Source organism: Euprymna scolopes, chromosome 19 (assembly GCF_053919585.1).
Source record: "Euprymna scolopes isolate OS-2025 chromosome 19, ASM5391958v1, whole genome shotgun sequence".
Taxonomy (NCBI): Eukaryota; Metazoa; Mollusca; class Cephalopoda; order Sepiida; family Sepiolidae; genus Euprymna; species Euprymna scolopes.
The window spans coordinates 46,256,500-46,281,979 of NC_136500.1; the positions used below are offsets into that span (position 1 = coordinate 46,256,500).

Genomic DNA, 25,480 nt, shown 5'->3' on the forward strand with positions numbered 1-25,480 from the left:
CCATTTTCTACTTCCTTGACTGTATTAACATGCAGAAATTTAAATGTAATGTGAACAGACATCTTGGTCAAGATCCTACTTCCTACTTAGTGTCCCTGTAGACACTGTCTCTCATTCACAATAGCCCCCTTACGTCCGTTGAGTAAGAAAGAATTAAATAAATAAAACCTCATCATTACAGACACTCAGTTTAAAGTTGTAAATTACTTGCCATTAAAAAATCTTAATAGTAAAAGACATAGTTGTAAACGCACCAAGACTAACTTTGCCTGAATCAAATTGAAAGAAGTAGGAGGGAGGGGGGGCAAGAAACGCATTGAACTTGTATACACCATACACTTAAATATTATATTCTTAATTTATGCATATTTTGTATTTATTATTAGACAGTCAATTCTCTATTGATTATTATATTGTACCCAATGTATAGTAATAATTTCAAAAGATAAAAAAAAATTATGACTCCATTGCCATCAGCTAGAATTGAAGTAAAACATTGCTACCATATGACCTAAGGACACATGGATATCAAAACTTTAAAAATTAATGCAGTTAAACATATAAATGTATATTTGCGCATGTGTAGAGTAGTACTTTAAGCCAACTTATGTCTCACAAGTTCTAATTTTTCCATTTTGAGCACTTAGTAGCTATTTTTACTAGCTAAAAAACAAGTTGAATGTTTTCCACAGGTCCGTTTCCTCTACATATCAAATTTCAAGTCTGTAAACCAAAAATTAATACACACACACACACGGTCACTTTTATATATATATTTGAGTGACATACTGAATGGACGATTCTAAACATTGGAAAAAAAAATGTCTCATCAAATAAAACCCTGTTATTTAATCATACTTGCTAGAATATATATATACATATACTCATATAAATTTGAGTTTTGTTGTGTATTGATATTCATATTAAAGACCTTTTTTTTATTATTTAAAAAGAAAATACAACTTTGTTATATATGGGTCGTGAAATCGCATTCATCTGCAAAAGATCTAGCTAATTTGCATGTTCTTTTAAACATTCATTTTAATTAATTCCATATTAGTTTTTTCGGTTTTCTTATGGGATGATCATCTTTAGTCATCTATTATGTGCAATTATATTCATGCAGATATTCTACATGATTTATAATTGCGTAATAAGATTATAGTAAGCACAAACGTCTTTGATATATATTTATGTATGCGTATATATATTTGTTTAAAAAATTTACCTACCAAACTCCTGTGTCAGTTTTTGGTCTACAGACATGAAATTTAATTTATAGGGTATTCGAACCCATGCGTAACTTTATATTTGGGTTTTAGCTGGGGAAAATTGATGCAAACGTGTGAAAATTAAAAAAATAGAATTTGCCAGGTGAAAGTCGAACGATGGCATTATGAATATGCATGAATAACATGATGTCTTCATAGTTCAGGTAACGTCAAAGAAAAAAGTAAACTGTAAGCTAAACGTTTTGGTTTGAATTCTCAGTGGTGGCGCACAGTGTATTGTTTTAAAACTTTTTAAATCATTACTATATATTGGGTTCAATATAATATAATAATAAATATGAAATCTGCATTAATCAAATTATCACATTTAAGATAGATTAATAAGATAAGATAGATTATGACCCTGCAATGCTGGGTGGCCTGCTAGTATATATATATATATATATATACTATGTATATGGTTTGTTGGCTTTCATGGCTCTTGCTTGCTGCAATGTTGTCTGGCAGTGAAAATAATTATATATTCTCTCACACACTCTGAACACACACATATATATATATATATATATATATATATATATATACACACGTGTACATACACACACACACACACACACACACACACACACACACATATATATATATATATATATATATATATACAAGTGACAAATAAATTTATATATATACCAGTATATCGCTTTCTTTTGTCTATAATTCTTTTTATATACTCAAGTTTTACCAGTTTGTTGGACTTTGTACATCCTGATAGATCTACATTTAAAGAATTCTTCAATACTTCTTTATTGTTTTTACAATATTGATAATGAAACATATCCTTTTTATTGGGAAGCATTATCGAAATACTGAGGGGAGGTGACATTGTTCTATGTAACCAGTGTGATGTTCTGATATGAGTCTATATATTTATAAAATATAATTATCCATGAATACTTATATCTTTGTTTATACAGGATTTACTCTTTAACTAATTAACCGATCATTATTAATGTTGGGATGCTGCTGATAGATTTGAGGGGTGCAAATAAGGGTATATTTAGTTTTATTCAAAGGAGATAAAAAGATGGTGGAAGCTCTTCTAAGAAAATTCAAATATCTACAATTTTTGTGAAATTTTAACACTAAGGATGAGACATGAATTAATGAATATTCATCAAATTTGCATTTATTTAAAGTATTTTAAAAAGGCTTTAAGGGGATATAATATGGGAAAATCTTCCATTTGAAAATTTAAATATTTCGGTTTTGCATTAAATTTGATCCATAGTCATTGGGCACTGATTAATTAAACATCTTAAGATTTTCTAAAATATCAAAAGCATCTAATAGATTTTTATCAAAAATTGATTTAAGGATTCTAGACATATGGTATAGTTAATCTTAGTAAGAGAACATAAAAGTGTTGCAAAAATATAATATAGCACAGTAAAATTCACATTTAAATCAAACCGACTTCTTTAATATACGTGGATAGATTTTTATTTATTTATTTATTGTTTTTACTTAACATTTTATTCGTTCCATACTGTAAGGCTGTTCTTATTCCGTATTCCATACTTTAAGACACCTTGTATACTTTATATTATCATGCTTGCAGCCTCTTCTCATTCGTTTTCTATCAAGGTTATGCGTCCAAGGGGGATAATTCAGATAAAATTATAAGACACACATCTTTGGTTGAACAACACTTAGTAATAGTATGTCTTTATGATTATAATTATCTCACATATGTCGACGAAAAAAAATATTTATAAATGAACTTAATTAAAATATGAATAAAACTTAAGTCAAATTTACATAAAGTTTAACTGTAAGTTTTCAATTTTTTAAAGACATTTAAAAAATTAAAAGAACATAAAATAAAAATAAAATGTTTGGCTCTTTTATATTTTAAGGTCACAAAGTAATTAAAACTGTTGTTTGAATAACTATGATAACTGGATTCGATAACGCTGTGTATGCCATTAATTTTCATGGATTCTTACCTTCTTGCTGTGAGGGAAGAAGAAGAAAAAAACAGTTTCTATTCTGATGAAGGCGCTGTGAACGCTTAAAATTAGATTTGTAAACAGATAAATGTTTATTTTAAAAACAAAATCTGCATTGAATTGGCTTACTTTTTAATATATATATATATATATATATATATATATATATACACGCATACAAATATACATATCATCATCATCATCATCATCAGAACAGTAAAAAATTCAAGGGAAAATTAAAAAAAAACTCTTTAGGACATTAAAAGTAATTAAAATATCATATTTAGCATATTTCATAACTGGGTAATGCTGAGTGGTGTGTTAGTGTGTGTATATATATTACAATAGAAAAATGCGAGCATGATATGTTAAGCTTAAACATGGAAAAGTAAAAGACTAGTTGTTACAACTGGAAAAGAAAAGGACAAGATGTTCTAGTAAAAAATATAATAAATTTATAACTTAAAATATTGCAGCATTAAGAATTGATTATATAATGTTATAAATTGAGATTTTTAAAAATTCTTAATGTTGCAATATTTTAAGTTATAAATTTATTGTATTTTTACTAGAATATCTTGTCCTTTTCTTTTCCAGTTTTAACAACTAGTCCTTACTTTTCCATGCTTCAGCTTAACCATATTATTTTTCATGCTCACATTTTTCTATTGTAATCCATGATTGTTCTAGCCTTCCAATAAATTCACTTGTTCTTTGTTTAATTTCAGTCTTATTTTTTTGCCCCCATAAACACATATGTAATAACAATGTATGGCACTCGTCTGCTTTCAACAAAATCCCCCAATTATCTCCCTTTCATTTTCTCTGTTTCACTTGTTACTTCTCTTTTCTAATTAGTAGCAACAGTAGTTGCATAAAAAGTGTCACTCACCTTCTTACATATTTTTAAGATTTTGAATACCAGAAAATTCATCATAACTTTTGTTTTACTGAACGAAAATTGAAAAAAATTTTTCACAATATAGCTGAGAAGGTGATCTATAAACTGTAATAATTGTTTGAAATATATATATATATATATATATATATATATATATATATATATATATATATATATATATATATATATATATATTGTTTTTACCTTCAATGTGGATTTCTTCAACAAACTTGAATTCTAACAGCATCATCCCACTCTATTCAAGGATTATCAATATACTCAGATACCATAATTTCATATACTTTTTTGTTTCAACCTTTATTTTCTTCATTTATGTCCCTTAAAAAGATTTAATCTATAATATATTTTCTATGTATGTGCTGAATAGCAAAATTATTTCAAACCAGATTTAATACTTTTCTAATGACTTTTGCTCTGAAGAAATGAGACTGAAGTGTATTCTTTGTTCAAATAATAAATTTTTGTTTTGAAAAATTATATTTTTCTGAATTAAATTTAAATAATAAAAAAAATACAACTATAAATTTCATTTGCTCTATCAAATATATTGAGCTATTCTTTTTTGGCTGGGATTGTCTTATATAAAAATATTACCTCCCATTAATATTATATATATATATATATATATATATATATATATATATATATATATATATACACACATACATACACACACACACAAACACAGGGTGACCCCCCCAAAAAACGGGCCCCAACTCTAATTAGGTCCCGTTTCTTAGTGTTTTGTTGAAATGAAATGAAACTTGGTCATAACTAGTTTATTATATTCAAAACATCACATCAAAACACTAGGGTCTTTGGCCTTTTTTTCTCCATTCTGCAGCATATGTTCTATATGGCCTCCATTTAGCTTTTGTTTTTTTTGGGGTCACCCTATATTATCCTGATGACACGGTTTTTCTAAAAGAAGTCACTGCAGAAACATGTATGCATATGTGTAGTCAATAATGTTTGTATAAATAAGCGACAATTATACAACCATCATGAGATAATGAGTGTGAGACATTTGTTGATCCTCATTTAATTCCGGGCAACGCTGTGTTTCCCTGCTAGTATATATATATATATATATATATATATATATATAATGATCATCAAGTCTAAAGCTTGGTTAATTCTAGTCCTAACATTGTGCTTGGAATGTAAAGAGCAATTTTTTTTTTAATCCTTAAATCTAGGCTTTAAAAGGTCAAAGATTTCACAGACTTCAATGTTTTTGGTTCCGAACGTTATTCATATTGCACCTCAGCAACAATGAAGTTAGTTAATTTCAGAGTGGTTTGGTAGGTTCTAGATTCTATGCTATAATTGTATATAGTATAGTAGAAATGACACCGAATTAGTCTTTTACAAGGGTAAGTGAATGGGTTATTTCTCCTTATTACTTTTCCTCTTCTAAAATATGAAATAAATTAAAGAAAGAAGGAGCTGTATATAAAAAAATATATACTAAATAACTATATTGCTCTATTATCAAGCACTATTATATGAATACAGTAAGGATTCACTGTATTAAATCTTGTTGTAGTGTACTCGTTATTCTTCTTCAACGGTGTCGGTGTCGTTGCATTTCTACACTTGGACGTAACATGTATATGAAATAGTCTCGCAAAGGAACAAAGAAAAGAAATTTGACTTGGCTTTTTCAGTTGAAATGGAAGGCATTCATGATACATTCAAAACTAACACATTGCATCTTGCTTTAAAGATTTTCTCTCTTCATCTTATTTGCCATGCCGTCCCGACAAGGACTTAAAAATTTCTTGCCGCCATGGGCCACACGTTCATCTTTCACTTGGTCTTGCTTTTTTTTCAGTCCTCACTATGTGGTGCAATTTTTTTTCTTTCCCTTCTCTTCCTCTGCTGTGATATCACATAGTGCACCAGCTTGGTCATTTGCATATGTGTTGTGTAGCTGCTGTCAGTAGCTATGTTACATTATGAACAAAACCTCACTGGAATTATATATAAGCTGTTTCGTCATATGACAGCTTTCCAGTATGGCTAGACATTGAGAGTGTTTGAAGGCGAGATTCAAAACTTGACCATTTACAAGCGATCTAAACATCATACTCATAGACTATTTTGCAGCATTTGTTAGTATAAACAACAAAACGAAACATTGGTCAAAAAAAAAAGTTATTGGGTGGGTTTCTACTAGTATTCTTATCTAATTTTCTATTTTTGAACAATTATCCAAATTCCAAAGATGTGACTCTCTTATGTTAGCTATTTTTCTTGTTCTCACTTAACACTTGTTTTTTGAACTGAATAAACACTTTTAAATAAGTTTAAACACTAAAAACTTATCCAGCTAGGCAGAAGAGTAACTTGATTTTGATAATGTGTTATATCCTTGTTTTTTTTTTGTTTTGTTTTGTTTTTTTTGTTTTTGTTTTTTGTTTTTTAATTATTTACTTTTTACAGTGAATTTATTTTTGGTCAGCCAAAAACCTATTTCTTTTTTTATACTCATTATGAGTTGCTGACTTTTGTAGACTTCTGTTATTGTCCATTTTCTGGAATCCTTTCAAAACAGCATGGATTTTTCTACCACAATGAGACTTTGGAAGATTTTGTTGATTGGCAGTCTCTAAAGTATTCTATTGTAGCAGTGCCTAAATTATTCTCACATTTTCAGTAATTTATTATACTGCTTCGGGCATTTCTTGTTTTAATCATCAATCTTCTAAAGAAAGAAAATCTTAGCAAGAAAATGCTAGCAAGGCCCGTTTCTTGACATTGCCTGGGGGAAATTAAAAAAATAATTATTTAACTATGTAAAGTAAATGTCAATTCGACACTTTCATTTTTTTGTACTCCGCCTCTGACAAATTGTATTTACCTTGGAAGTCCATCACCCATTCTCTAATCTTCATCCCTCATTTGCTTTTCTTCTCCTGCTTAGATACCTCTCTCAGTTAGAGATCATACACCGTGGAAAGTTTTCACTCTTTCAGCATATATAGAATTACAAGAATACCTATTTGGTGACTCTTTCTTAGGTCACAATAACAAAACATTTTGCATGTTTTCAATTTATTTACAATACTTATTACAACAAGTGGTATCTGGAGAAATTTGGCTGAAAATTATCACAAACAATCTTGATTGGAACATATCCAAGTTAGCTCCCCTGAATTATACTAACAAATATAGAAACCAGATTCGCCGTCTTTCTGGTGTGGACACCCAAGAAATCAAATATGGTTCTAGCGGCTGCCATCTCGACATGCTTACCTTAAACTCTAGTCACAGTCATTTTCAGACTCCCCCACCTGGTTGCAGGTGTAGGCTTCCAGAACATCGTTAAGAAAATATGTCATATTTATTTATACATTGTCCATGAATATCTCTATTTGTTGACCCTGACAATGTATGTCCTTTATCTATTGTATTGGCACATTAATGTAGTCTGTTCATAAGTAATTATACTGCGGTTTACACCCCTAAATATAACATGCTTCTTATACCACTCTTACGTTTGGCTTCCTGTGAGAATAAGTGTGTGTGTGTGTGTGTGTGTGTGTGTGTGTGTGTGTGTGTGTGTGTGTGTGTGAACAAATCGAAAAACAGTGAGAGGTCTATTATTTAGATTGGGTTGAGAAAGAAGAAGAAGAAGAAGAAGAAGAAGAAGAAGAAGAGAGAGGGAGGTTATGATGATCATTTTAATCACTGGTGACATTATTTATTATTTATTTTTTTTGTAATTTATGTATTAAAGTTGTTAAAACTCATATGATGTGGAATGTGCTCGCTTAGAAAAAATAAAACAAATTTACTTGGTAAGCATGTGAAAATTAGATTTAAAAAATTCCACAATTAATATAAATAAGGGAAAGCAAACAGCTATTTATATTCGAAAATTTTATTACCTGAAAAATAATGTAAACTAATCAATACAATATATTTATTAAAATTATTGTTTTATTGATGTAGGAATCATTACAAAATATTTCCAAAGAAATTATTTTATTTGATCTAGGAAGAAATTTTGATGTTTATTTTGTTGTTAGTGCATGATTTTGAGCAGTTTATCTTTTGATTTTCAAGAGCAATCAATGTTTTTTTTGTTTTTGTGAATTATGTAAGAAACTGTAATGTCAGAAATAATTTGGAAATGGAAATGCGCAACATCGAAAATATAATTGCATGTGATCAGAAACATGGCCGTGTTCATAAAAAATTAATCTGGTTACTCAAACTGTATAAGTTTCAAGCAGCTGGGTTTACAGAATAGAATTCCAAGAATCATGGAATGTACTAGTGCCATAAAAGCCTATTGCTTCTATAAAAAAAAAAAAAATGACCTAGTGTAGAAGGGTTGGGTGTGAGTAGTAAATTTATATGGACGGAATATAGTTGCTACTCCTTATTTTGAAGAATTTTGGGGGAGAAGCAGAAACCTTGGAATAAATGTAATGATTAATAATTAAAAATGAAAGAATATTTTTGTGAAACACATTGTGGGAAATGCTGTTGGTGTTGAGTTTGCATAGGAAGTGTTCTGTTATTTTCCTATAATGACTGAATATTGGGGGGGGGAACTTGAGTTTACATTATATAAAAGATAATGAATTTGAAAATTATATATGTGTGTGTGTGTGTGTGTGATAAATGAAAGATGTGGTGGAAAAAACTTATATATAACTTTATTATATCATCAGAACAATAAGGAAAAGTTAAGAGGAAAATTAAGAAAAAAACTTTAAATCATGGCATTTCGAAGCTAAAAGCTTCTCATCAGAAGAGAAGAGCCAGAATTATGTATAGATAAAAATTTAAGAATGGGTGGATATATTCATTTACTATTATTGTTTTCTGCTCCCCTTGATAGCGTTGAGCTTTTCTTATCTTGATAAGTTTTACTTTGTTAGAGATTTACTCTTTGATAACATAATTATTAACATATATATATATATATATATACTAGCAGGCCCACCCGGCATTGTCAGGACCATATAAAACAAAGAGAAAAATTTAAGTTAACTTTGAACATATCTGTTATTCTTAGGAGAGAGGAATTTTTTACGTTTATATATCATTTGCTATCTCGAGCAAAAGAATATTTTACCTAACCTAGGACGTAAATTACACAAATTATGTATGAAATAATTTTAACATCTCTTGGACATGTAATTAACAGCACGAATATTAAATAATTTTACAATTCCTAGGACAGATAATGTGCAACACATATATTAAATAATTTTCTTACCCTCTGACGTGTAATATATATATATATATATATATATATATATATATATATATATATATGAAACAATTTAATGTACTCTCGATAGATATTGTACAACATATATGAACTAATTTCTCTTCCCACCAAGGTCATCATAATTAAAAAAAAAACAAATGAATTCACTGTTAGAAGATGAATCATTAGAATTTCCAAATAAATACATAAATTCATTGTCTTGGTTAGTGGTTAGGTAACGCTTGCTTCAACAGAAAATTCGTCATTACTGTGTTTCTTTTCTCACCATAACCACCACCGACCAACACTATAATTTTGCTGAAAATTATATAATTTCTAGAATAGGATTCAGCAGATTTTCCAAATAAATATGTAAATATTATTTCAGTATGGTCCATATTCTGTATTTCAGTTTCCTATTTAATAAATTGTTAGGTGAAAGTACAATGTAGTTTTAAAAAATACATTCCTCTTGCCGTATTAAGAATGACTTTCTAAACATTAGCGTTATTATTTCAGTACTGTCCATATTCCCTATGTCAGTTTTTTATTCATAAAATTATTAGGTGAAAGTACAGATTAGTTAAAAAACATACCCTCTCCATATCAAGAAAGGCTTTCTAAGCAATAATGTTATTTCAGCACAGTCTGTATTCTGTATGTCAGTTTCTTATTTAATAAATTGCTAGGTGAAAGTACAGAATAGTTTACAAAAATACCCTCCTCTCCCTATATTAAGGATGCCTTTCTAAATTATAATGTTATTATTTAAGCACGGTCCGTATTCCATATGTCAGTTTTTTATTTATCAAATCGTTAGGTGAAAGTACAGAATAGTTAAAAAGATACCCTCTCCATATTAAGACTGGCTTTCTAAATAATGTTATTTCAGCATAGTCCGTATTCCATATGTCAATCCTCCCCCTGTCTTAAAAAATATATATGAAATAAAGTAAATATGAGATCGTAAAATTCTACAACCATTTCCAGGATGGATTCCATATCATCCTATCTCTCTTAAAAATAGGTAAAAAAAAATAAAGAAACTTTGAGATCGTAAACTGCTTCAGCCATTTCCATCCCCCCCCCTCTTAAAAATGGATATGAAATAAAGGAAATTTCAGATAATAAACTGCCTCAGCCATTTGTGGAACTGATTTCATATCCCCTAGATATTTTTTTTTTGTTGTTGTTGTTGTTATTTTAATGAATTTCAGATCAGCGGTAAATTCTTGTATTATGTTTTATCAGGACAAACTTTGACCTTTTTAGCTTGACCAAATTAATAATGAAACAATGATATGTGATTTTTTAAAAATTTTAAACCAAAAAATAGAAAACATGTTTAAATTTCATTATTCTTTTTTGATTTATATATAGATTTGTTGGCCTGATTTTTATTTTTCCTTTCTCAATCTGCACCTGTCGATTATATTCACAAAAGCAAACCCAGTTTCATCCAATCAGAGGATTGGATAAAACAATTTCATCCAATAAGAGACCAGGACAAAATCCTGACTTAGTGTACACAAGTTTGATTAGATATACAAATATACTGAAAATGACAATGAAGGACCATCAGTGCAAGATTTTTTTCTTTTACTGTGATTTGGATGTTTGCCAAAAGATTTATTATTCCAAGATAGCAATTTCTGACAAGAGGATGTGATTTTGACTTATCAATGGTCAAAAATTGACATTAGTATTCGGCTGATTAAATTCTGGTAAAAAAAGTGCAAAAAAATAAAAAAATGTCTGATGACAAGCATTGTACAGACAACACTACTAAATGTTAATGATTTCAAATTGTTTTTGTTGCATTTTTGTTTCTTTGGACAGTATAGGAAGATGTGTGCAGAACAGGCGACTATGATAGTATGGTCACGCTGAAAAAATAAATGAGGTTTCTTTGGTTAATAAATGTAGAACTATTGAGGTAGCAGGATCAGTTTAGAGGGGAAGGTCAAGAGAAGTGATAAAGATAGACTTGTGAAAAAGTAAAAGATCTGACAAAAGAAAGGTTGGGTAAATAATGTCTCTGTGGTGTTTTAGAATGAATGATTTATATTAGCTGTCTTTAATTATTTTAAGTACATATTCTTTTTTTACCTTAAATAAAAGGAAAATATCAAAATAATGCTGATATAATGACAGTCATGTTGCATTGCATGGAGAGAAATGATGAAAATGATATGATGGATATGTGATATTAGTCTTTATAAAGAATAAAATTTTATAATTTCAAACATTTTGTAAGGATCGTCTCCTTGAGTAATTATGGTATTGTAGAAACTGCAACGATTCTAACCAATTATGTGGTAGAAGATCAAGGATGAGCAATGACCCCAATTATCCCCATACTTTTGATGACCTTGTGCCTAATTTGTTACATTGTTACCTTGTAGCAAATAAATATTTCAAAGTGTAATATCTGTTCTGATACTACATTTCATCTGATCTGTCCTCAGTTAGTGAAAGAGAAATTCTTCTAGACTGAGATAATTTTTATTTTTGTCACTTTACAGAGCGTCTCGTTTTCGTGTATTTGGATTTTCCCTACATTAAAAAAAAATGTATTTTTTACTTTTGGTCCACCTCAACATTAACCCTTTTTATGTATGCTGAGAACGAATATAACAAATTTTGTGCAGACAAGTAGTTTTCTGGATATAAAGACCTTTATTATCCAATATAATCCATTATGTTTTCACTGGTGGCCATATTTTTTCTCAACTGTGCACATGCATATTACAAAACAACATGCATATTATAAAACAAACCCTCCTCCCCCTGTTAAGAATGGTGAACGCTGTTAACATTTACAAAGTAATGCATTGGAAAAAAATGTCTTAATATCCAGAAAAGTACTTGTCTACAAAATATCAAAAGACCCCCCCCCAAAAAAAAAAAACGAAATCATCTAACTTTGTCTTTGTGATGAGGCAAGTAAATACGGAATTTCTATTCGACAGCTTAAGTATTTCAACATTTCAAAGAGTTACGAAATAATTCATTTTTTTCTTTCAACTATTAACAAAAAAATTAATGTGGCTAATCTGTTTACAAAGAAATGGAAATGCATTGCGGCGAATTCAATTTCATAATCTATATTAAAAACAGGATTTTTTAAAGTTCGTTTTACAAGTTCACTCTAATGCATTTTTACCATGAATAAAATAATAGAGATTTTTTTTTCTTTACAGTGGGCAACTTGTCATATCAAGGGAGATAACAGTTTTCAAAAGACAATTAGAGAAAATTAAGTTTTGTTAAATTGGCCAAAGATTTTCAGTTTTCAGAAAATATCCCCCCATCCCACCTTTGTTAGAATTAGAACTTTCCATTTTTTTTTTTGTTTTATTTGTTTTTGTTGAAAAATTCAGTTTTCGCTGATTGTCTTCGAAAAGTATTTTTATTAATTAATTATCCACTTTATAGTTTTTCATAATTTTTGCATATGTTCAGTACTGTGACATGTCAATTCAGCATCTACCATTAGTTTCAATTGTAATCCAATATTTCAATGTTTAAATTTCGCTACAATACCGAAGTTATTTTTAGATATTTTTTTTTCAAACATTTAAAAGATTTTCTAGGATTTTTTTTTACTACAGACAACAAACCGAAAAATTGGTACAAAACAAACATAAATGTTGTCAAAGGTATGATGAGTTACTCTTACATAGCTGGATAAGGTTTTAGTGTTTTAACTTATTTAAAAGCAATAAAATATGCATCAAGTGCGCGTGAAAGCCAAATCACACATTAGGAAAATAAACAAATATTTTACTTGTTTGAAATTTATAACAAATATATTTCAGAGATATACTCTAAAAAATTTGATTTAAATTTAATTCTATTTAAAAGCATTTATTCGGTTTGAAAAACAAATAGTGTCGAGTGTTATGCGAGACAAGAAAATGGTTGACATGTGTCGGTCACATCTTTGGGGTCTGAAATACTGGTAGAAACCCACCCAATAAATTTATTTATTTATCTCAATGATTTTTTTAACAAAGAATTTTTTTTTCAACAATTGATTTTTTTTTTTTCAAATTTATTTGGAAATTTCTAGTATAAGAAAAACATTTCCACTGGAAGAAATACTGGCACTAAACAAAAACAACACTTAAATGTAACAGCCGAATCACATTGTAAACCTGCAACATGGACTCAATAAAAAAATAAAATAATGAAAAAAGCTAAAATAACAATTAGATTCCGACTTTACTTTTTTATGGAGATAAGTTATCTCCATTGATACGACAAGTTTCCACCCTAAAGTAAAAGATTTTGCTTATTTTATTTATAGAAACAAAAAATGTAATACAGTGAAGTACTAAAAAAGTTATATATATATATGTGTGTGTGTGTGTGACAAAACAGCTATATTCCAGATTCCAAGATGATATTCATCTTAAAATTTTTTTTCAATATCCAGTTTTTTTACAGCACCTGTTTCATAGTACAGAAACATTCATATCATTATTATGTCCATTTTGAATATTTTCCATACTGACTCGTCAGAAAAATAGGAACTTTTTAACTATAAAAAGAAAATAAAAAGAATTGAGCATGATCACATACAAAGTTATATTACAGCTATGTTTGATTTAATATATATATATATATATATATATATATATATATATATATATATATATATATTTAAAAGAGTGTAGCCATCAACAATTGTGGGTTTTTTTTAAAGGTTTTCATCATATTTTTATTTTAAAATATTTTTATAACGCGTTTCGAGCTTAGGGTGTGCTCTCTTCAGATATTTTCGTAAAAAGTTTTTCTTTAAAATGGGAGTTTGTAGATATGCCTTCGCTGATATTGAATATGTTTTTCATAGTGATGCGATGCGTGTGTTCAGTATTCAGACGTTCTGTCTCCAACTTTAAGTGTTCACAGTGACCGGTCAAAGTTAGTTTCAAAGAGTGTTTTTTAGTCCATATGGTGAAGGTTTTGATGGCTTTTTTAGGGTTCTTTTTAAAGACTTTCTTTCCCCATGTATAGCATACACTCACACACAATCACATACGCATACATATACATTCATGTACATGTACACATGCACACGCACACGTATGCAGGCACACACACATACACACACGTACATACACAGAAATATATGTAGGAGCATACATATATACACATATACATACCCACCTACACACCCACACACATACTCGCATACATCCACCGCTAACAATTATTTTTATTTTTTTATTATTTTTTATTTTATATATATATATATATATATATATATATATATATATATATATACACACATACACACACACACATATATATATATATACATACACATATATACATATATATATATATATATATATACGGATATCGTGTAAGAGTGTTCTGTTCCTGGTTATATATACTTTTTTTTTTTTTTTTTTTTTCAACCAAAACACGCATGTATATATGCGCTTAATCATTCCGACATACGTACACGCACCCCCACACACACAAGTAAGATGGAGAATAGGTAGAAGATATATATACACACACATACACGCACACACACACATATATGTACACACATATATGTATGTGCACATACACTCACAAACATCCACATACTATGTAGGCACACACACAGGCATATGCAGGGACTCACACATACGCGTATATCCATATCCACACGAACACATTTACCCACTCATACATGTGCATACATATGTATATATATATATACACATACACACACATACATACGGATGTGTATACACTCATCCACCCATATATATATATATGGGCACATGCACTCACAATCACACACACACATACATATTCATACATTCCACCTTATGTATATATTGGTTGAAGTTTCCTTTCCAATCCATGCACATATGCATACATGGATTCGGTCACTCAAACATAAGTGCACATATACATACAAACAAGATGTAGCATAGATAACAGATGATATATAATTATACACACACGCATACACAATCATATGTGCACACCCACGCACACACACATATACACACGCACACACGCGCGCACATACACACGTTTAATTTCTAGTTGTTTGTTTGTTTAAGAGAAATGGTACTGTACTGGGTATGGGCGCGCGCACACGCGAAAGTGTGTGCGTGCCTTATTGTGCTTTTTTGTTGTTTCGTGTGTGAGGGTGCACACGCTGCACACCTACCCAAGCATGCATGCGTGTAAGTGTATTTTGTGTTTTGCCTATTTATGTGTATAATTATGGAGAGATGTTTAAGGCGGGGTTAAACTTTGCTATGAAATTTTTTTCTTGAGTTAGCAAGTAGAAGTAGTTGTCAGTTTGGAAGATGGGCATTATCTCGAATCTGCCTCCACTGCATGTGTGTATATGTTGTGATACATGTAGGTGTCTATTTTCCGCGATTTTGATGTTGGATCGGTGTAGGGCTACTCTATTACTAAGGTTTTTTGTAGCGCCTATGTAGGATTTATCGCATGCTGGACATTTTATTACATAGATCACGTTTTCTGAGGTGCAATCTAGGTTTTTTTTAATTTTGAATGTTTGTATGGGGTTCGTAAATGTGTATGTGTTTCCCTCTAATATTATGTTGCAGACTCCACATCGTTGTTTGTTGCATTTTGTGACTCCTTTTGTTGCGTCTTGATTGAGTTTGGATGAGGTAAGAATGCGTTTTAGGTTTTTGGGTTGGCGTTTGCTTTTTATTATTTTTGTTGTTTTAAGGAAATTGTTTAGTTTGCTGTTTTGGTTAAGTAGGACGAGGTTTTTCGTTATCTCTGTGAAAAGCTCTGGGTTGTTTGTGTTATGTGTGGAGACGTATGTTAGGATTTGTTCTTTGTTTCGTTCTTTAGGGGTTCTCAAATCTTCTACTGGTATATTTGTCGCAAGTTGGATCCCTTTGTCTATAAGTTGTGATGGGTATTTTCTTTTTCTTAAATTTATTCGTAGTTCCTTGAGTCGGATTTTTCGAAGGTTATTGTCCGTGATTATGGTGCAGATTCTACGTGCTAGGGTGTAGGGAATTGATTTTATGCAGCTTTTAGGGTGGTGACTTTTAAAGTGTAGGTATTGTTGGGTGTCTGTAGGTTTGCAGTAAATGTCTGTGATAATGTTATTGTCTTTAATCTTTATCAGTATGTCTAGGAAAGGTAATTCTGTAGAGCTTTGTTCTATGGTGAATTTAATTTTTGGGTGTAGGTTCTGGAGTATGGTGTGTAAGTCTGTGATGTCCCCCCATGTGGGTTTCCATAGGATGAAGCAGTCATCTAAGTACCTTTTCCATGATTCTACAAACAGTATTTTAGTGCTGTGGCCAAATTTTTGTTCTATTTTTTTATATAAGGTTTCTTCTAGGTAGGCTAATGTAAGGGTTGCGTAAGTCGGTGCCATTTTCGTTCCCATTGCTGTACCTAGTGTTTGGATGTAGTTGGTATTGTTGAATTCGAAGGAATTATTATTTAGAATTATGTCTATACTATCGATAATGAATTGCTTTGTAAATCTGGGATGTAGTGTTTGTGCGTGTCTGTTGATCCAAAATAGTATTGCTTCTTTTCCTAATTCATGGGGTATATTACTATATAAACTGCTAACGTCAAATGTAACTAATAGTGTCCCGTTTTCTACTGTATGTGGTAAGGTAGTAAGAAAATGGATGTCGTCCCTTATGTAGCTCTTAACTTGATCTGTGAAAGGTTGTAATAAGATGTCTATTAAGTTGCTAAGTCTGCTAAGGTTGTAATAAGATGTCTATTAAGTTGCTAAGTCTGCTTGTAATTCTGTAATTTTTGTTTCATAATACGTTCTGTCCATGATTACTACGGCACTGCCTTTGTCTGCTTCTTTTATTATTATGTCATTATTATTACGGATCTTTTCGAGTGCTTGTTTTTGCTTATGTGTGAGGTTGCTTGTGGTTTTGTGTTTTTTTTGGAGGTTAATGTTCCAGAGATTTTCGAAGTAGCTGTTTAGTTCTTTTGTGTTGTTCTGTTTATTAGGGAAATAGGTTGATTTGTTTTTTACTAAAGAATCATCTTTGTCCCCTTTGTTATCTAGTGTTTCTATTAGTCTAAATTTCCGTTCAAATTTTTAAGGTCCTTTTTTAGTTCTGCTATATTGCTTTTAGGGGTGGGGCAGAATTTGAGGCCCAGCTTCAGTATTTCCATTTCGTTCTTTGATAAGGAGTATGTGGATAAATTGATGATTTTGGGTCTAATTTTTTCTAACCTGGAATTGTTGTTCCCTGGGGGCTTCCTAAAACATGCTGGGAGTTGTTTGTTTCCTTGTTTCATGGACAGAACGTATTATGAAACAAAAATTACAGAATTACTGGATGACAAACACTACTATAAACCCATTAGTACCAACATAGATAACACCACCATCTCAAAAATCACAAAACTTTGTACAACACACAACAAAATATTAAAAAAGAAAGAAAAGGACTTCCTCACAAATTTCATTACAAAGACCAACAACTTCTACGGACTGCCTAAAATACACAAATCTGGCACAATAAAACTTGCCATCGATACACAAAACTCAGAATATATTAGCGCTCCAAACCCTAGTGACCTTACATTTAGACCCATTGTAGCAGGACCAGCCTGTCCGACAAGCAGACTTAGCAACTTAATAGACATCTTATTACAACCTTTCACAGATCAAGTTAAGAGCTACATAAGGGACGACATCCATTTTCTTACTACCTTACCACATACAGTAGAAAACGGGACACTATTAGTTACATTTGACGTTAGCAGTTTATATAGTAATATACCCCATGAATTAGGAAAAGAAGCAATACTATTTTGGATCAACAGACACGCACAAACACTACATCCCAGATTTACAAAGCAATTCATTATCGATAGTATAGACATAATTCTAAATAATAATTCCTTCGAATTCAACAATACCAACTACATCCAAACACTAGGTACAGCAATGGGAACGAAAATGGCACCGACTTACGCAACCCTTACATTAGCCTACCTAGAAGAAACCTTATATAAAAAAATAGAACAAAAATTTGGCCACAGCACTAAAATACTGTTTGTAGAATCATGGAAAAGGTACTTAGATGACTGCTTCATCCTATGGAAACCCACATGGGGGGACATCACAGACTTACACACCATACTCCAGAACCTACACCCAAAAATTAAATTCACCATAGAACAAAGCTCTACAGAATTACCTTTCCTAGACATACTGATAAAGATTAAAGACAATAACATTATCACAGACATTTACCGCAAACCTACAGACACCCAACAATACCTACACTTTAAAAGTCACCACCCTAAAAGCTGCATAAAATCAATTCCCTACACCCTAGCACGTAGAATCTGCACCATAATCACGGACAATAACCTTCGAAAAATCCGACTCAAGGAACTACGAATAAATTTAAGAAAAAGAAAATACCCATCACAACTTATAGACAAAGGGATCCAACTTGCGACAAATATACCAGTAGAAGATTTGAGAACCCCTAAAGAACGAAACAAAGAACAAATCCTAACATACGTCTCCACACATAACACAAACAACCCAGAGCTTTTCACAGAGATAACGAAAAACCTCGTCCTACTTAACCAAAACAGCAAACTAAACAATTTCCTTAAAACAACAAAAATAATAAAAAGCAAACGCCAACCCAAAAACCTAAAACGCATTCTTACCTCATCCAAACTCAATCAAGACGCAACAAAAGGAGTCACAAAATGCAACAAACAACGATGTGGAGTCTGCAACATAATATTAGAGGGAAACACATACACATTTACGAACCCCATACAAACATTCAAAATTAAAAAAAACCTAGATTGCACCTCAGAAAACGTGATCTATGTAATAAAATGTCCAGCATGCGATAAATCCTACATAGGCGCTACAAAAAACCTTAGTAATAGAGTAGCCCTACACCGATCCAACATCAAAATCGCGGAAAATAGACACCTACATGTATCACAACATATACACACATGCAGTGGAGGCAGATTCGAGATAATGCCCATCTTCCAAACTGACAACTACTTCTACTTGCTAACTCAAGAAAAAAATTTCATAGCAAAGTTTAACCCCGCCTTAAACATCTCTCCATAATTATACACATAAATAGGCAAAACACAAAATACACTTACACGCATGCATGCTTGGGTAGGTGTGCAGCGTGTGCACCCTCACACACGAAACAACAAAAAAGCACAATAAGGCACGCACACACTTTCGCGGGTGCGCGCGCCCATACCCAGTACAGTACCATTTCTCTTAAACAAACAAACAACTAGAAATTAAACGTGTGTATGTGCGCGCGTGTGTGCGTGTGTATATGTGTGTGTGCGTGGGTGTGCACATATGATTGTGTATGCGTGTGTGTATAATTATATATCATCTGTTATCTATGCTACATCTTGTTTGTATGTATACGTGCACTTATGTTTGAGTGACCGAATCCATGTATGCATATGTGCATGGATTGGAAAGGAAACTTCAACCAATATATACATAAGGTGGAATGTATGAATATGTATGTGTGTGTGTGTGTGTGATTGTGAGTGCATGTGCCCATATATATATATATGGGTGGATGAGTGTATACACATCCGTATGTATGTGTGTGTATGTGTATATATATATATATACATATGTATGCACATGTATGAGTGGGTAAATGTGTTCGTGTGGATATGGATATACGCGTATGTGTGAGCCCCTGCATATGCCTGTGTGTGTGCATGTGTGTGTGCCTACATAGTATGTGGATGTTTGTGAGTGTATGTGCACATACATATATGTGTGTACATATATGTGTGTGTGTGCGTGTATGTGTGTGTATATATATCTTCTACCTATTCTCCATCTTACTTGTGTGTGTAGGGGTGCGTGTACGTATGTCGGAATGATTAAGCGCATATATACATGCGTGTTTTGGTTGAAAAAAAAAAAAAAAAAAAAAAAGTATATATAACCAGGAACAGAACACTCTTACACGATATCCGTATATATATATATATATGTATATATGTGTATGTATATATATATATATATATATATATATATATATATATATATATATGTGTGTGTGTGTGTATGTGTGTATATATATATATATATATATATATATAAAATAAAAAATAATAAAAAAATAAAAATAATTGTTAGCGGTGGATGTATGTGAGTATGTGTGTGGGTGTGTAGGTGGGTATGTATATGTGTATATATGTATGCTCCTACATATATTTCTATGTATGTACGTGTGTGTATGTGTGTGTGCCTGTGTGCATGTGTACATGTACATGAATGTATATGTATGCGTATGTGATTGTGTGTGAGTGTATGCTATACATGGGGAAAGAAAGTCTTTAAAAAGAACCCTAAAAAAGCCATCAAAACCTTCACCATATGGACTAAAAAACACTCTTTGAAACTAACTTTGACCGGTCACTGTGAACACTTAAAGTTGGAGACAGAACGTCTGAATACTGAACACACGCATCGCATCACTATGAAAAACATATTCAATATCAGCGAAGGCATATCTACAAACTCCCATTTTAAAGAAAAACTTTTTACGAAAATATCTGAAGAGAGCACACCCTAAGCTCGAAACGCGTTATAAAAATATTTTAAAATAAAAATATGATGAAAACCTTTAAAAAAAACCCACAATTGTTGATGGCTACACTCTTTTAAATATACATTTTTTCTCTCGTTGGAACTACACAACCATCACTTTAAATATATATATATATATATATATATATATTACAATTAATTAAAAAGATAAAGAGCAAAGTTACATAGGAACTTTAGGGGTTACAGAAAAGGAAATAAGGGAGAGACCTTTTTAGGTCATGCCATTTCGAAGCTAAATGCTTCTCATCAGAAGAGGAGAAAAAGGCGGCATTATACAAAGATAAGGATAAAAAGACAATACCTACTTTAAAAACATTCAAATTAGATATGGAAAAATTTTTGGTGGGGGATAATATGATGGAGACATTTTTTTTTTTTTATTTTTTTTATTATTCCTTTATGCTCTCTTCTCTTTTGTCTCCATTATATTATCCTCCCAACTTCCATTTTTTCCATTTCTATTCTGAATGTTTTTAAAAGTCGGTGAAATAATTGTAAGTGAGAAATAGCCGTAGCCAAGAGAAGGCATTCTGAAGTCATCAGAAAACGCATCAAGTCGCATAAATTAGGAACTTCTGATTTCTGGAAAATTTATAACAGTGTAGTAAATAATGGACAATCGACAATTCCCCCACTATCCAGCAACCTTGAGATTTTTTGCACAGCAACTGATAAGGCAAATCTGCTCATCCAATGTTTTGCCTCTAACTCCACTTTAGACTCAGCAAGCCACCCCCTCCCAAATTTCCCTTTGCTGACATTAGCCACACTTGATGATCTGAAAATCACCCTTTCCTTTGTTCATGATAAATCTAGACACTTTGTAGGCATGTGGGCCTGATTTTATCCCTGCTATACTACTAAAATAATGCTCTGCTGAGGTTGCTCCGGTGCTCTTCAAACTCTGCAATGAATACCTTAACGAATCTTGCTTTCTTGACTTGTGGAAAATAGCTTCTATTGCACTAGTATACAAGAGTTCTGGTGAAAGAACTGACCCATTCAATTATCACTCCATTAGCCTCCTCCTTCCTTTCACCAAACTTTTTGAGTCCTTAATCAATCAAACATTAGTCCGCCACCTCACAGACAATAAATTTTATTTGACCAACGGTATGAATTTAGACAAGCCCCCTAGCTGTAATCTCTAAACATATATACCAAGCAATGGATAAGGCTATTGAAGCTAGGTCAGTAGCCCCAGACAGATCTAAAGTATGTGACAGGGTTTAGCACAATGGTCTTCTCATGAAAATCAAATTGTATGTATCGCTGGACTGATATTTAACATAATCAAATTCTTTTTAGTTAAGAGAACAATCCAGGTTGTCCTTGATGGTCATACATCAAAACAACATGATATAAATGCGGGTGTGCCACAGGGGTCAATCCTTAGACCTTTATTATTCCTGATATTCATAAACGACCTCCCTGATATAATTTTCTCTAAGATTGCGATATTTGCTAGTGACACCACACTCTATAACAGGCATGAGGGTGAACACAAATCTAAGGAAGTTGCTAAAACTCTAGAGGAAAACCTCTAGACTGTAGTGGAATGGGGCCGTAACTGGTTGGTAACATTCAACACTACCAAGACTAAGCTTATTTCCTTTAATAATTGCAAGAGACCTTGTCAACCACTGATTGTCATGGCTAATGATACACTGCCTAAAAGTACTTCCCTCAAACTCCTAGTTAAGATTCACAGACAACATGAATTGGAACAAATACATTGAGATAATTGCCAAAGCTGCTGCAAGGAAGTTGGGCTCTCTCTACCGTGCTAAAAGGCTACTCATACCTGAGAGTATCCTATATCTCTACAAGGTCATGGTTCGCCCATGCATGGAGTATTGTTGCCATATCTGGGCTGGTGCATCTGCCACTAGTCTCACTCCTAGACGGTTAAAAAAAAGTCACCAACCTAATAGGTCCTGAACTATCAACTAAACTGCCTCAGTTCCCTCTCCAAAACGTGGCATCCTTGTGCTTGTTTTATAAGTATTTCAATGGCAAGTGCTCTGACAAATTCCAAGCAGTAGTACCCCCTCGATGACAATACTCTCGACAAACCCGACAAGCAGCAAAATCCCACCCCTACATTATAGAGATCTCTACATGCCGTAAAGTCTTCTACTCGAATAGCTTTTTTCCTCGGATTGCTGCACTTTGGAATTCCCTCCCAGGCCCCTGCTTCCCTGACTGTATTGACATGCAAAAATTCAAATGTAATGTGAACAAACATCTCACTATCCAATTCCCTAAATATGCAAATCTGGTCCTAAATAGTAACCCCTCACAAGTAAGTGGTACTGTGCCTTGTTTGTGGTGAAATGACAATTAAAAAAAAAGGGGGGGGACACAATGTAATTTGTTACGAAAATTTTTCTCCAAACAAAAACGTCACACGCATTTATTTCGAAATTTTTAAATTTTTGGGTAAAAAAAAAAAACTTAATATAAAACTTTTGTTTTGTGTTAGTATTTAAAATTTTTTTATTTTAATCCATATTATTAATGTTTTATTTTGTGTTATTGTATTCTTGTTGACATTATTTGTTGACTTAGGATACGGTCCCGGTCCCCTTGTCTTGTGATCTTCAAAATGAAAACCAAAAGTTCTTCCATGACAGTAATGCACAAGTGCCTTCCCCCCCCCCTTTTTTTGGGGGGGGGGCTTTTTTTTTTTTTTTTTTTCCTTCTGTTAAGGTTTTTAATTTAAAAACGTAAAACAATTATTTCGTTTCAGTTTCATGCATTTCGCTAGTTCGCGCTTTACAAAAACACGAGTCAAATGACACATCGGTGACCATTGACGTCTGTGTTTCGACATGACACCTATGTGTTAATATAACCAAAGTTTAAATATGTTGTCACCTTAAAATTATATTAAAAAAAAAAAATCGATTGGAGTGAGTCTATGATCCACAATATATTCGGTGGTGGTACAAAGACATCCAAAGTCTGACACTTAATAAATAGTCTTTTTTGTTTATTTTTTTTTTTAATAATGTATTGTTAGTTACGTAGATGCGAGAAATACGATACTCGACATAGATCATCATATCATACGAATCCAAAGATTATATTGTTGGCTTTGGTTTCCCTGATATTTTTATAGTCAGAATTCTTTCTAGAAAGACATTGGGTACTTATGGGACGGACCAGTCACATGAAGGTTGCCAACATAGTGATTTTTTTTGTGGGACGAACTGGATTCGAACTTTGGACACCTGAGTGTCGTTAATCACTAGACCGCCACCGTCACCGCCCTGAACACAGAGAAAAGTGGTCATTCAATTTTATTTATATGGAGATTAAGATACTTTAAAAAAAAAAAAATTAAGAAAAAAGAAAAAAAGTCGTTTTATGATTGCCCGTCTTTGAGGCCCGCCGGTCATCAAACGGCAAAACCGTAGAATCGGAGTTGTTGTTCTTGCTTTTAAAGTAGTTGCTGGTCTTCCTTGTGGACGGCCACAATAAAAACAAAAGCCCTCATCATGCCAAGACTTTGTAAGATTTTTTATTATTACCATTGCTATTATTATATACATTCGTATTCCTCTTTTTATTTCATTTTGTCTGTAATGTTCTAAAATTGTTTCTATTTGCTTTGTGTCATATTGTAAATCCGTTTTAATATTTTTTTTTATTATTAAAGACATGAACGCAGAAATTAAATCCTGTAGTGTACAACTTTAATTGTTGACAATGTGTTTAATATTTTATTGTGGGGTTGAAAACATAGTTTATTCGTTTGTATTGCAGTAATAATATTGTTTTCCTATCTTCTTTCTCTGTCATGTGATATTTTATTGTGTTATTTAACTTCGAGGGACAATCTTTAGTCTAAAAACTAAAAACAAAAAAATACAGGAAGTTGTGTTAATGTCAGTTTTTTCGTTAAAATGCGTTAATTCGTTTTGTTGTTAACATTTGTTGCCCCCCCCCCTTGGGGCGCCAGAAATATTTATTAAAGCCGGTTATTATTTACAATTCGACTTGATTTAAAAGAAGAAAAAATAGGCACAGAAAAATCTTTATCGTGTACGTACTCGTCACCGAACGAAGATATCATATTCCAAAAGTCATGTAAAAGAGAGAGAAAATAATTTTTTAAGAGTAAATTATATCAATTACAATGTCGCTTTTGATATCGATAGTTCGAATTGAGTTGTCTCCCCAATATTTAAAAAAAATAGCAAATAAAAAATAACGTCTCGCTTTCAAATAAAATTTGATTTTCCTAGTTAAAAAAAAAAATATTTGATCAATTTACGTAATTTTTGGAATATGGCATCTTCATTCTGTGACGAGTACATGTATCAAAGATTTTTGTGTGTTTTCTGTATTTTTAATTAAGTCGAATTCTAAGATAAGAACCATAAGGCCTCTTTTCAGTCTTTTGGATATCCCCTGTAAGAGAACCTGCAGTTT

The 25,480-nt window shown here is 31.7% G+C and overlaps 1 protein-coding gene and 1 long non-coding RNA gene across 13 annotated transcripts in view; one reads left to right on the forward strand and one right to left on the reverse strand.

Annotated features, from left to right (window-relative positions):
* The window catches only part of LOC145303550 (uncharacterized), a 553,816-nt gene that overhangs the window by 392,330 nt on the left and 136,006 nt on the right, over window positions 1-25,480 (forward strand). For 2 of the 12 annotated variants that reach the window (XM_080145053.1, XM_080145055.1), the window contains exon 1: window positions 24,236-24,556. The exons of the other annotated variants lie outside the window; for them this stretch is intronic. The gene's annotated coding sequence lies outside the window, so the exon portion shown is untranslated. Of the gene's footprint in view, window positions 1-24,235; window positions 24,557-25,480 lie in introns of those variants that run through there. 12 annotated transcript variants of the gene reach the window in all.
* The window catches only part of LOC145303552 (uncharacterized), a 43,096-nt gene that overhangs the window by 7,614 nt on the left and 10,002 nt on the right, over window positions 1-25,480 (reverse strand). The window lies entirely within an intron of this gene.